Below are 13,895 nucleotides of genomic sequence, written 5' to 3' on the forward strand. Positions count from 1 at the left end.
GCTTTCATACCCGGCCACCAAAAATATTTCTTGAGATCCTTGTACATCTTCCCCGTTCCAGGATGTATTGAGTATCTGGTTTTATGAGCTTCTCTAAGTACCATTTCTCTCATATCTCCAAATTTTGGTACCCAAATCTTTTCAGCCCTATACCGGGTTCCGTCTTCCCGAATATTAAGATGTTTCTCCGATCCTTTGGGTATTTCATCCTTTAAATTTCCCTCTTTTAAAACTCCTTGTTGCGCCTCCTTTATTTGAGTAGTAAGGTTATTATGAATCATTATATTCATAGATTTTACTCGAATGGGTTCTCTGTCCTTCCTGCTCAAGGCATCGGCTACCACATTTGCCTTCCCCGGGTGGTAACGAATCTCAAAGTCGTAATCATTCAATAATTCAATCCACCTACGCTGCCTCATATTCAGTTGTTTCTGATTAAATATGTGTTGAAGACTTTTGTGGTCGATATATATAATACTTTTGACCCCATATAAGTAGTGCCTCCAAGTCTTTAATGCAAAAACAACCGCGCCTAATTCCAAATCATGCGTCGTATAATTTTGTTCGTGAATCTTCAATTGTCTAGACGCATAAGTAATCACCTTCGTTCGTTGCATTAATACACAACCAAGACCTTGCTTTGATGCGTCACAATAAATCACAAAATCATCATTCCCTTTAGGCAATGACAATATAGGTGCCGTAGTTAGCTTTTTCTTTAATAACTGAAACGCTTTCTCTTGTTTATCATTCCATTCAAATTTCTTCCCTTTATGCGTTAATGCAGTCAAGGGTTTTGCTATTCTGGAAAAGTCTTGGATGAACCTTCTGTAGTAACCAACTAGTCCTAAAAACTGGCGTATGTGTTTCGGAGTTTTCGGGGTTTCCCACTTTTCAACAGTTTCTATCTTTGCCGGATCCACCTTAATACCTTCTTTGTTCACTATGTGACCGAGGAATTGAACTTCTTCCAACCAAAATGCACACTTTGAAAACTTAGCGTACAATTCTTCCTTCCTCAATACTTCTAACATCTTTCTCAAATGTTCACCGTGTTCTTGGTCATTCTTTGAGTAAATAAGTATGTCATCAATGAAAACAATGACAAACTTGTCAAGGTATGGTCCACACACTCGGTTCATAAGGTCCATGAACACAGCTGGTGCATTAGTTAAACCAAACGGCATGACCATAAACTCGCAATGACCGTAACGTGTTCTGAAAGCAGTCTTTGGAATATCATCTTCTTTCACCCGCATTTGATGATACCCGGAACGTAAGTCAATCTTTGAATAAACAGACGAGCCTTGTAGTTGATCAAATAAGTCGTCGATTCTCGGTAGTGGGTAGCGGTTCTTGATGGTAAGTTTGTTCAACTCTCGGTAGTCGATACACAACCTGAATGTACCATCTTTCTTCTTGACAAACAAAACAGGAGCTCCCCACGGTGATGTGCTTGGTCGAATGAAACCACGCTCTAAAAGTTCTTGTAATTGGCTTTGCAGTTCTTTCATCTCGCTGGGTGCGAGTCTGTAAGGAGCACGAGCTATTGGTGCAGCTCCTGGTACAAGATCTATTTGAAATTCAACGGATCGCTGTGGGGGTAATTCTTTCGAAAATACATCGGGAAATTCTTTTGCAATGGGAACATCATTGATGCTCTTTTCTTCAGTTTGTACTTTCTCGACGTGTGCTAGAACAGCATAGCAACCTTTTCTTATTAGTTTTTGTGCCTTCAAATTACTAATAATATGTAGCTTCGTGTTGCAATTTTCTCCGTACACCATTAAGGGTTTTCCTTTTTCTCGTATAATGCGAATTGCATTTTTGTAACAAACGATCTCTGCTTTCACTTCTTTCAACCAGTCCATACCGATTATCACATCAAAACTCCCTAACTCTACTGGTATCAAATCAATCTTAAATGTTTCGCTAACCAGTTTAATTTCTCTATTCCGACATACATTATCTGCTGAAATTAATTTACCATTTGCTAATTCGAGTAAAAATTTACTATCCAAAGGCGTCAATGGACAACTTAATTTAGCACAAAAATCTCTACTCATATAGCTTCTATCTGCACCCAAATCAAATAAAACGTAAGCAGATTTATTGTCAATAAGAAACGTACCCGTAACAAGCTCCGGGTCTTCCTGTGCCTCTGCCGCATTAATATTGAAAACTCTACCGCGGCCTTGTCCATTCGTGTTCTCCTGGTTCAGGCAATTTCTAATAATGTGGCCCGGTTTTCCACATTTATAACAAACTACATTGGCATAACTTGCTCCGACACTACTTGCTCTGCCATTACTCGTTCCGACACCATTTGTTCCTTTCGTTCTATTAACCCCTGGTCCGTAGACCTCACACTTCGCCGCGCTATGACCATTTCTTTTACACTTGTTGCAAAATTTGGTGCAGAACCCCGAGTGATACTTTTCACACCTTTGGCATAGCTGCTTCTGATTGTAGTTGTTGTTGCGGTTATTATTGTTGTTGGGATGATTGTTGTAGTTGCTGTTGTTGTTGTTGTTGTTGGGCCGTTTGTTGTAGTTGCGATTGATGTTGCGATTGTTGGGATAATTGTTGCGATTATTGTTGTAATTGCTGTTGTTGTTGTATTGGTGATTCTTATCACCGTTTTCCTCCCACTTTCTTTTGACTTGCTTCACATTGGCCTCTTCAGCAGTCTGTTCTTTAATTCTTTCTTCAATCAGGTTCACTAGTTTGTGAGCCATTCTACATGCCAGTTGTATGGAGGTGGGCTCGTGTGAACTTATATCTTCTTGGATTCTTTCCGGTAATCCTTTCACAAACGCGTCGATCTTCTCTTCCTCATCTTCGAATGCTCCCGGACACAATAGGCACAATTCTGTGAATCGTCTTTCGTACGTGGTAATATCAAATCCTTGGGTTCGTAACCCTCTAAGTTCTGTCTTGAGCTTATTGACCTCGGTTCTGGGACGGTACTTCTCGTTCATCAAGTGCTTGAATGCTGACCACGGTAGTGCGTACGCATCATCTTGTCCCACTTGCTCTAGATAGGTATTCCACCATGTTAATGCAGAACCTGTGAAGGTATGCGTAGCGTACTTCAGTTTTTCCTCTTCAGTACACTTACTTATGGCAAACACCGATTCGACCTTCTCGGTCCACCGTTTCAATCCGATCGGTCCTTCGGTTCCATCAAATTCTAAAGGTTTGTAGGCAGTGAATTCCTTGTAGGTGCATCCTACACGATTTCCTGTACTGCCAGATCCAAGGTTATTGTTGGTATGTAGCGCAGCCTGTACTGCGGCTATGTTTGAAGCTAGAAAAGTACAGAATTCCTCTTCATTCATATTCACGGTGTGTCGAGTAGTCGGTGCCATTTCCTTCAAAATAGTCAAATGGAACAAGTTAATCATACAGAATATTAAGAGTAGTTAATAGTATTTCGTAGCATAATATGAACTCATTTATAAAAGCTTTTTCTTCATATTAGCGTTTTATAAGTTTAAATTCGGGTAGTACCTACCCGTTAAGTTCATACTTAGTAGCTAATATACAATTCAACTACTACAATTCTATATGAAAAACTGATTGTAATAATATTTCGCGTTCAAACTTTTATACAATATTTTACAAACTTACAATACCGCTTATTTTACATAAAGCATGAAATATAGCACACAATAACTTTGATACAAGATAGTTGTGAAGATAATTCTAGCTAGTACACAAGTCGTTCAGCAAAGGCAATAAAGACACGTAATTCATACGTCCAGAAACAAGTCATGCATTCTGGTTTTACTAGGACTACTTCCCATCCTTGGTCTTGTGGAACATAACCGTTATGGCCGTTGATAAGACAGCGTGTTGTAACGTCGTCAAAGGGACGAGGGTTACGTAATGACCAACAGTCTCGTAATAACCTAAAAACCTCATTTCTTACCCCAATTACCGACTCTGTCACTTGTGGGAACGTTTTGTTTAATAGTTGTAGCCCGATGTTCTTGTTCTCACTTTGGTGAGAAGCGAACATTACTAACCCGTAAGCATAACATGCTTCTTTATGTTGCATGTTAGCCGCTTTTTCTAAATCACGAAGTCCTATATTCGGATATACTGAGTCAAAATAATTTCTTAACCCGTTGCGTAAAATAGCATTTGGGTTCCCCGCAATATATGCGTCAAAGTAAACACATCGTAACTTATAGATTTCCCAATGTGATATCCCCCATCTTTCGAACGAAAGCCTTTTATAAACCAAGGCATTCTTGGAACGTTCTTCGAATGTCTTACAAACTGATCTCGCCTTAAATAGTTGTGCCGAGGAATTCTGACCGACTCTAGACAAGATTTCATCAATCATGTCTCCGGGTAGGTCTCTTAAAATATTGGGTTGTCTATCCATTTTGTGTTTTTATACTGTAAAATAGACAAGAGTTAGATTCATAAAAAAAATACTTATTAATACAAGCAATTTTTACATATATCATAAAGCATAAGCACACTATATTACATATATTACACCACACGAATACAACTATCTTATTCCGACTCGCTCGTTTCTTCTTGTTCGGTTTTGGTTCGTTTTGCCAAGTTTCTAGGGATATATGATGTTCCCCTAATACGAGCCGTCGTTGTCCACATTGGTTTAGAAAAACCTGGTGGTTTAGAGGTTCCCGGGTCATTGTTACAACTTAAGGACTTCGGGGGTTGACGATACATATAAAGTTCATCGGGGTTGGAATTAGATTTCTCTATTTTTATGCCCTTTCCCTTATTATTTTCTTTTGCCTTTTTAAATTCAGTTGGGGTAATTTCTATAACATCATCGGAATTCTCGTCGGAATCCGATTCATCGGAGAATTGGTAATCCTCCCAATATTTTGCTTCCTTGGCGGAAACACCATTGACCATAATTAACCTTGGTCGGTTGGTTGAGGATTCTCTTTTACTTAACCGTTTTATTATTTCCCCCACCGGTTCTATTTCTTCTTCCGGTTCCGATTCTTCTTCCGGTTCCGACTCTTCTTCCGGTTCCTCTTCGGGAACTTGTGAATCAGTCCACAAATCACTCCAATTTACATTTGATTATTATTAGGTGAGTCAATGGGACTTGTTCTAGAGGTAGACATCTATCACATAATATCAAACACGTTAAGAGATTAATATATCACATAATATTCATATGTTAAAAATATATAGTTTCCAACAAAAATGTTAAGCAATCATTTTTAAAGAAAACACGGTCGAAGTCCAGACTCACTAATGCATCCTAACAAACTCGATAAGACACACTAATGCAAATTTTCTTGTTCTTTAAGACCAACGCTCGGATACCAACTGAAATGTCCCGTTCTTATTGATTAAAAACGTTCCATATTAATTGATTTCGTTGCGAGGTTTTGACCTCTATATGAGACGTTTTTCAAAGACAGCATTCATTTTTAAAACAAACCATAACTTTTATTTCATAAATAAAGGTTTAAAAAGCTTTACGTAGATTATCAAATAATGATAATCTAAAATATCCTGTTTACACACGACCATTACATAATGGTTTACAATACAAATATGTTACATCGAAATCAGTTTCTTGAATGCAGTTTTTACACAATATCATACAAACATGGACTCCAAATCTTGTCCTTATTTTAGTATGCAACAGCGGAAGCTCTTAGTATTCACCTGAGAATAAACATGCTTTAAACGTCAACAAAAATGTTGGTGAGTTATAGGTTTAACCTATATATATCAAATTGTAACAATAGACCACAAGATTTCATATTTCAATACACATCCCATACATAGAGATAAAAATCATTCATATGGTGAACACCTGGTAACCGACATTAACAAGATGCATATATATAAGAATATCCCCATCATTCCGGGACACCCTTCGGATATGATATAAATTTCGAAGTACTAAAGCATCTGGTACTTTGGATGGGGTTTGTTAGGCCCAATAGATCTATCTTTAGGATTCGCGTCAATTAGGGTGTCTGTTCCCTAATTCTTAGATTACCAGACTTAATAAAAAGGGGCATATTCGATTTTGATAATTCAACCATAGAATGTAGTTTCACGTACTTGTGTCTATTTTGTAAATCATTTATAAAACCTGCATGTATTCTCATCCCAAAAATATTAGATTTTAAAAGTGGGACTATAACTCACTTTCACAGATTTTTACTTCGTCAGGAAGTAAGACTTGGCCACTGGTTGATTCACGAACCTATAACAATATATACATATATATCAAAGTATGTTTAAAATATATTTACAACACTTTTAATATATTTTGATGTTTTAAGTTTATTAAGTCAGCTGTCCTCGTTAGTAACCTACAACTAGTTGTCCACAGTTAGATGTACAGAAATAAATCGATAAATATTATCTTGAATCAATCTACGACCCAGTGTATACGTATCTCAGTATTGATCACAACTCAAACTATATATATTTTGGAATCAACCTCAACCCTGTATAGCTAACTCCAACATTCACATATAGAGTGTCTATGGTTGTTCCGAAATATATATAGATGTGTCGACATGATAGGTCGAAACATTGTATACGTGTCTATGGTATCTCAAGATTACATAATATACAATACAAGTTCATTAAGTTATGGTTGGAATAGATTTGTTACCAATTTTCACGTAGCTAAAATGAGAAAAATTATCCAATCTTGTTTTACCCATAACTTCTTCATTTTAAATCCGTTTTGAGTGAATCAAATTGCTATGGTTTCATATTGAACTCTATTTTATGAATCTAAACAGAAAAAGTATAGGTTTATAGTCGGAAAAATAAGTTACAAGTCATTTTTGTAAAGGTAGTCATTTCAGTCGAAAGAACGACGTCTAGATGATCATTTTAGAAAACATACTTCCACTTTGAGTTTAACCATAATTTTTGGATATAGTTTCATGTTCATAATAAAAATCATTTTCTCAGAATAACAACTTTTAAATCAATGTTTATCATAGTTTTTAATTAACTAACCCAAAACAGCCAGCGGTGTTGCTACGACGGCGTAAATCCGGTTTTACGGTGTTTTTCGTGTTTCCAGGTTTTAAATCATTAAGTTAGCATATCATATAGATATAGAAGTTGTGTGTAGTTAATTTTAAAAGTCAAGTTAGAAGGATTAACTTTTGTTTGCGAACAAGTTTAGAATTAACTAAACTATGTTATAGTGATTACGAGTTTAAACCTTTGAATAAGATAGTTTTATATGTATGAATCGAATGATGTTATGAAAATCATTACTACCTTAAGTTCCTTGGATAAACCTACTGGAAAAGAGAAAAATGGATCAAGCTTCAACGGATCCTTGGATGGCTCGAAGTTCTTGAAGTAGGATCATGACACAAAAATAAGTTCAAGTAAGATTTTTACTCGAATTAAGATAGTTTATAGTTATAGAAATTGAATCAAAGTTTGAATATGAATATTACCTTGAATAAGAAAGATAACCTACTATATATAACAAAGGTTTCTTGATCTTAGATGATTACTTGGAATGGATTATAAAGCTTGGAAGTAAATTAGTAAACTTGAAGGGATTTTTGAAGTGTTCTTCCTATGATGATTATAGCTTGATTCTTGAAGTGATTTTTGATGAAGATGATGATTAACTACTGGAAAAATACATTCATAATAGTGTGGGTGTGTTGAGAGAGAATTAGAAAGAGAATTGGAAGTGAAATGGAGTGAATGATGAGTGGTAATTGGTGAGTGGTGAGTGGGGTTAAAAGGAGTTCTAGTTAGTTGACTAGCTCATGGTAGAAGTTAAAATTGATTAGTCATACATGACATAATCAAGAGTGGAATCCCATGCTAGTTCCTATTGGTATATACTCATAGTAAGTACATTTTGAAGCTGTGTATAATACGGGTAAGAATACGACTAGAATTCTTGATGAAAGAAAAGAATGGAAAAGTAACTGTAACCATTTTCGTTAAGTATGAGTGTTTTGATATATGTCTTGAAGTCTTCCAAAAGTATTTTAATACATCTAAATACACTACTTGTATATACATTTTAACTGAGTCGTTAAGTCATCGTTAGTCGTTACATGTAAGTGTTGTTTTGAAACCTTTAAGTTAACGATCTCAATTAATGTTGTTAACCCATTGTTTATTATATCTAATGAGATGTTAAATTATTATATTATCATGATATTATGATATATTAATATATCTTAATATGATATATATACATTTAAATGTCGTTACAACGATAATCGTTACATATATGTCTCGTTTCGAAATCCTTAAGTTAGTAGTCTTGTTTATATGTATATAACTCATTGTTAATATACTTATGGAGATACTTACTTATCATAATCTCATGTTAACCATATGTATATCCATATATATATCGTCATGTCGTTTTTACAAGTTTTAACGTTCGTGAATCGCCGGTCAACTTGGGTGGTCAATTGTCTATATGAAACATATTTCAATTAATCAAGTCTTAACAAGTTTGATTGCTTAACATGTTGGAAACATTTAATCATGTAAATATCAATCTCAATTAATATATATAAACATGGAAAAGTTCGGGTCACTACAATTTATGGTTAGGGCTAGATTAGATAATCTCTAAGACTTTAGAGATTACATAATCGCCGCGGAAATGTTTCTCCAATGAATTTATGAATTAATACTTTGTCAGTTATTGTTGTTGGTACTCCTTGGTATCTATGGTGCGTATGACGTTGATGCTCGTGAGACAGATTGTGAAGTTGAGGTTTACGACGCGGTTGTGGTTGGAGGTGGTAATGGTACTGTTGGCGTTGATGATGGTGGTACTGGTTATGCTGCTGATGCTGCTGATGCTGCTGCTGGTATTTGTAATCTCTGCACCATATTCTCCAAAGCCACTACCCGAGCGCGAAGCTCGTTGACTTCTTCTATTACACCGGGGTGATTGTCGGTTCGGACGAGCGGATAAATAAAATCTAAAATTTGATGTAATATATAATCGTGACGTGATACTCTGGAAATGAGCGAGAAAATGGTGTTTTGGACAGGTTCGCCGGTAAGTGCTTCAGGTTCTTCGTCAAGAGCGTAATGTGGTGGATGGAAGGGATCACCTTCTTCTTGTCTCCAATGATTGAGGAGGCTACGAACCCATCCCCAATTCATCCAGAATAGGTGATGACTGATTGGTTGATCTATTCCGGTCACACTACTTTCGGAGCTTGAATGTGATTCCATTTCGGAATCTGAGTGACTTGAACTGATGACGAATTCCATTTCGTACGATTGGATAAAGGATTTTTTTTTTGATATGAAATGATTTTGGCTAACGGATGGTATTCTAATTACATAGAATATATATATATATATATATATATATATATATATATATATATATATATACACACACACACACACACATACATATAGATCAAAAGATTTCGTAGATTACGGAGGACTTTGCGGGATATGTTAGGCAAAGTTTAAAGTAACAGATACGATAAGATATGATTTAGCATATATGCTAAGATATGAATTTTTGTCTATACACTATTCATGCAATCAATGCAGCAAGATGTGTCTTAGACTAAAAATGATAAGCAGGTAATTTCCTGAGGATGATAAGTAGTTAATTTTCGACACAAAATGATAAGCAAAACTTTTGACATGCAGACACGATCGAAGTCCAGACTCACTAATGCATCCTATCGACTTATCACTTAGACACACTAATGCAGACCTTGTTCGCTAAGACCACCGCTCTGATACCAACTGAAAGGACCCGTTCATATACATTATAAACGATTCACAATAGTTGATTACATTGCGAGGTATTTGACCTCTATATGATACATTTTACAAACATTACATTCGTTTTTAAAAGACAAACTTTCTTTACATCGAAAATTGACAGGCATGCATACCATTTCATAATATCCACTATCTAACTATAAATTGATTTAATAATAATCTTTGATGAACTCAATGACTCGAATGCAACGTTCTTCGAAATATGCTATGAAAGACTCCAAGTAATATCTTTAAAATGAGCAAATGCACAGCGGAATATTTCTTTAACACCTGAGAATAAACATGCTTTAAAGTGTCAACCAAAAGGTTGGTGAGTTCATTAGTTTATCATAATCAATTATTTCCATCATTTTAATAGACCACAAGAATTTCGTTTCCAGTTCTCATAAATATACGTCCCATGCATAGAGACAAAAATAATCATTCATATGGTGAACACCTGGTAACCGACATTAACTAGATACATATAAGAATATCCCCTATCATTTCGGGATCCTCCTTCGGACATGATATAAATTTCGAAGTACTAAAGCATCCGGTACTTTGGATGGGGTTTGTTAGGCCCAATAGATCTATCTTTAGGATTCGCGTCAATTAGGGTGTCTGTTCCCTAATTCTTAGATTACCAGACTTTAATAAAAAGGGGCATATTCGATTTCGATAATTCAACCATAGAATGTAGTTTTAATTACTTGTGTCTATTTCGTCCAACATTTATAAAAGCGCATGTATTCTCAGTCCCAAAAATATAAAGGGTAAAAGGCAAATGAAACTCACCATACTGTATTTCGTAGTAAAAATACATATAACGTCAATAAACAAGTGCAAGGTTGGCCTCGGATTCACGAACCTAAATTAATTATATATATTTATGTGTTGGTCAATATTTGTCTAACAAATTAGGTCAAGTTATAGTGTACCACAATCCTAATGCTCGAGACTAATATGCAAAAGTCAACAAAAGTAAATTTGACTCAAAATAATTTCCAAAAATCTATACATGATTAATATATTAGTTTAAATATCGTCGTTTTATATTTTTAAATATTTTTAAAAGATTTATTGGAGTAAATAATATAATTTATTTATTAATAAATAAAATTTTATATTAAATTTATATAATAAAATATACTTTTATATATTAAGTAATAAAATTTATAGGGTTCATTTAATATCATAAAGATAATATGATAGGTATTATTAAAGTAAGTTATTACACGTAGTAAAATATGTTTGTATCACATATTTATTTGATAAAATAATATCTATAATGATAGTAAGTAAAAGTTGTATTATTTTGTAATAATAATTATTATTATAAAAATATCAATATTTATAATTACTAAGATGACATTATGATAAAACGATAATTCTAATTATGATAACTTTAATATTTACGATAATTTTTAATATTATCTTTAAAATAATAATTCTATTTAAAATAATAATAATAATGATATTTTATAGTAACAATGACATTTCTATTAAAATGATAATTTTTGTTAAAATGATAGTTTTAATACTAACGATACTTTTTAATAATAATAGTAATGATAAAAATAATAAGAACGATAATTTTATCTAAATCAATATCTTATAATATTTTAATTTCATCATGATACTCTTACTCATTATTTCCTAATCGTTTCATTTAATAGCTTTTAATCGTCTTTTATATCGTGTTCATAATAATGATAATAATAGTAATCAAAATAATTAGGTGTTACAAATATTTGTTTTAATTACACTAATATTAATAATAATAGTTACTATAACATTATTAACGATAATACTAATAATTATCTTAATGATAATATAGTAATAATAATAATAACAATAACAATAACTATTTTTAAATAATGATATATATATTAATAATGATAATAATAATAATAATAATAATACTAATAATAATAATAATAATAATAATAATAATAATAATTGGATAATAATAATAATACTAATTATAACTTTAACGATAATAACGATAGTAATAAAAAAATAACAATTTTTAATGATAAATTCCTTTTATTGATAAAGATAATAATAATGATAATAATAAGATAAAACTAGAACGACGATAATAATAATCATTTTTAATAAAAATATCGAAAATTCAATTGATTATAACTTCTAATCCGTTCATCGAAACCATTCGATATCTAAAGGAAAAGTTCTTAATTTTTCACTAGCTTTCCAAGGACATGCATATCTTATACCTTATCTCAACCGCAAGTGTAACTAATTCAAGATTCAACCTAACCTGTCTAAGGGCAATATCAAAAGTACAAGCATGCATAATCCTAAATACTCGAGCACTAGTCAGGGATACACTATTAGTATGTAAAAGTTAAATTATGAGTACGCACGTATCAATATTGAGATTCAATATTGCAGGAAAGGTACGTAGACGCAACGGAAATGATAAACACTATATTGACCTCAAGAGTATACCCATGAACCATACTCAATCACCTCCATAGCTATAACCCATAATTTCCTTAATCCTATCCTGCTCGAAAAACAATTTCGAAATCACTCGGACAGCACTCCGTCGTAATATTTTATGTATATTAATAATATCTTGAAATAATACGGAGTAAATATATATATGTAAATCGATTGAAAGAGTTTAGAGAAAAATATTTTCAAGTTTCTATGAAATAATGAAACCTATTGAATTCTATTTATAATAGATTTTTGAATTATTAAAGTGAATTATTAAAGTATGAATTATTAAAGTGAATTATTAAAGCATGAATTATTAAAGTGAATTATTAAGGTATGAATTATTAAAGTATAAATTATTAAAGTGAATTATTAAAGTTAAAGTAATGTAAAAATAAAGTAAAGGTAAAGTTTAAGTATAGTAAAAGTATAAAACTATGTACGTATAATACGCGTATAAATATATATAATATTAATTTAAATCGTTATATATATTTAATAAAATAAAATATAAATATCGTTATCTTTATCATACTAGTTAAGTAATGAGTTGTCAAAAGTGGTTCTAGATATTTATAAAAGTTATATACGTTTTAATAATAAAGTTCTTTTTAAACTGAAAACTTTTTGTACATTTGAAACTAAATAGATCAATCGAGTCTTTATGAGATTTAATCTTCCACTATCCTTTGTCTAGTTCTCAATGATTGACAATTTGTTCTTATTTATAAATCACTTTACCATTTTTCGAATATTGTTAAAATAGAAAGTTTTCTCAAATCAACGTGGACCATTCAACAGAGACTTGTAATCATAATTCAATATATCTGATAATTCAATCATTTGATCTTATCTTCTAATTCCATTGATAAACATTTTGAAACAGATACAATCATGTAAAGTATTTAATCTAATATTTTGTTTACGTTTCAAGTTATAATATATATACACATATACATATATAATCATATTCGTTTAATGGTTCGTGAATCGTTGGAACTTGGTCGAGGTTGAATGAATGTATGAACATAGTTTAAAATTCTTGAAATTTAACTTAACAAATATTGCTTATCGTGTCGGAAACATATAAAGATTAAAATTTAAATTTGGTTGGAAATTTCCGGGTTGTCACAATCGGATCCACTCACCCTCTTCGATGTCATCGTTAAACTTAGGTTTGAATGTGGGGATCTTGGTTTGTTTTGCCCGACCGGTGGTCGGCGTGAATGGCGAAGTAGGGAAGGGGAAGCATTTCATCGAGAGCATATTTTCTACTCCTTTTTAATTATTTACCTCCTCCATGTTATGTTTGAAAATGTTACGTTGTTGGTTCCTAAAAGTAACATATGTCAAATGCCTAACGATAGTCTCCATCACATGACTTCAACAAAGGGGCTGTTTTGCATTTTAATTATATGTAACTTTTATCTAAAGGTAATATACGTCAAATGCCTAGTTAACGATAGTCTCCATCACATGACTTCAATACATGCGCTGTTTTGTCATTTTAATTATATGCATCTTTTATCTAAAGGTAACATACGTCAAATGTCTAACGATAGTCTTCATCATGACTTCAACACAAGGACTGTTTTTTCATTTTAATTATATGTATCTTTTATCTAAGATGGCTCTATTTACCGAGTCAATAA

The sequence above is a fragment of the Rutidosis leptorrhynchoides genome, chromosome 3 (assembly GCF_046630445.1).
Source record: "Rutidosis leptorrhynchoides isolate AG116_Rl617_1_P2 chromosome 3, CSIRO_AGI_Rlap_v1, whole genome shotgun sequence".
Taxonomy (NCBI): Eukaryota; Viridiplantae; Streptophyta; class Magnoliopsida; order Asterales; family Asteraceae; genus Rutidosis; species Rutidosis leptorrhynchoides.